Source organism: Octopus sinensis, linkage group LG19 (assembly GCF_006345805.1).
Source record: "Octopus sinensis linkage group LG19, ASM634580v1, whole genome shotgun sequence".
NCBI lineage: Eukaryota > Metazoa > Mollusca > Cephalopoda > Octopoda > Octopodidae > Octopus > Octopus sinensis.
Genome location: NC_043015.1, coordinates 52,852,323 through 52,853,250, shown reverse-complemented (window position 1 = coordinate 52,853,250; position 928 = coordinate 52,852,323). Strand labels below are relative to the sequence as shown.

At 37.9% G+C, this 928-nt stretch overlaps 1 protein-coding gene across 1 annotated transcript in view; it reads left to right on the top strand.

Annotated features, from left to right (window-relative positions):
* Window positions 1-285: 285 nt before the first annotated feature.
* The window catches only part of LOC115222086 (muscleblind-like protein 1), a 357,773-nt gene continuing 357,130 nt past the window's right edge, over window positions 286-928 (top strand). Inside the window, exon 1 of the mRNA XM_036511148.1 lies at window positions 286-601. The gene's annotated coding sequence lies outside the window, so the exon portion shown is untranslated. The remainder of the gene's footprint in view (window positions 602-928) is intronic.

Genomic DNA, 928 nt, shown 5'->3' with positions numbered 1-928 from the left:
ATCGAACTGTGTGTATATATTAATTACTTCGATGACGCATTCTTTATAGCTAAACACTCAGTCATACATACATACATACATACATGCATGCATGCATGCACACATGTATGCACGCACGTACAAAATATACACGCCTATATGTATGCATTTAATAAATTCGCTATCACATCATTCCGTACGTACGCGGGCTCATATACACACACATGTATATATACTCACACACATGAAACCATCCGAGTGCTATCGCGTCGGTTCGCATATGGCGTAGAGCATGTTGGTTGGTAGTCTGCGTTAAATTATAAGGTGTAAACCAGCCAGCATCACGTAGAGCTAAACCGCCAACATCACCATCAGTATTATCAACATTATTATTATTATTTTTATTATCATTATCGTTATCACCGTCGCTGTGGTCGCCGCCGCCGCCACCGTCGTCATCGTCATCGTCATCATCTTTATTGCCGGTAAACAAGCAGTATCTGTCTGTAATAGTACCACTGACAAATATCACGGCGACCGAGAGCTGCACGGCACTTTAAAAGCAATGCGAATTATCTAAGTGTTCACTCGAGAGAACAAGGCTTTTTTTTACCATGGCTAGGTATGTATTATTAAGTCACCGGCACAACATCTTACACCCTTTCACACGTACATACATGTATGTATATATATATACATATATATATATGTATATATATATTTGATGTTTTATTCACACGCACACATGCATGTCTCTATGTAGATATTGTAATCTATTTTCATCCCCTAAACTTAAAAAAATTCGGGGTTACACTTCTGTTTGTCATTTTCTTTCTCACGTCTGTCTGACCTTTCATCTATCAATCAATCAAATAGTTTGTCTATTTTTTTTATTCACCAATCTGCCCCTCTTTATATCTAGTCCATTGTCTTTTCTTCTGTCTGTCTG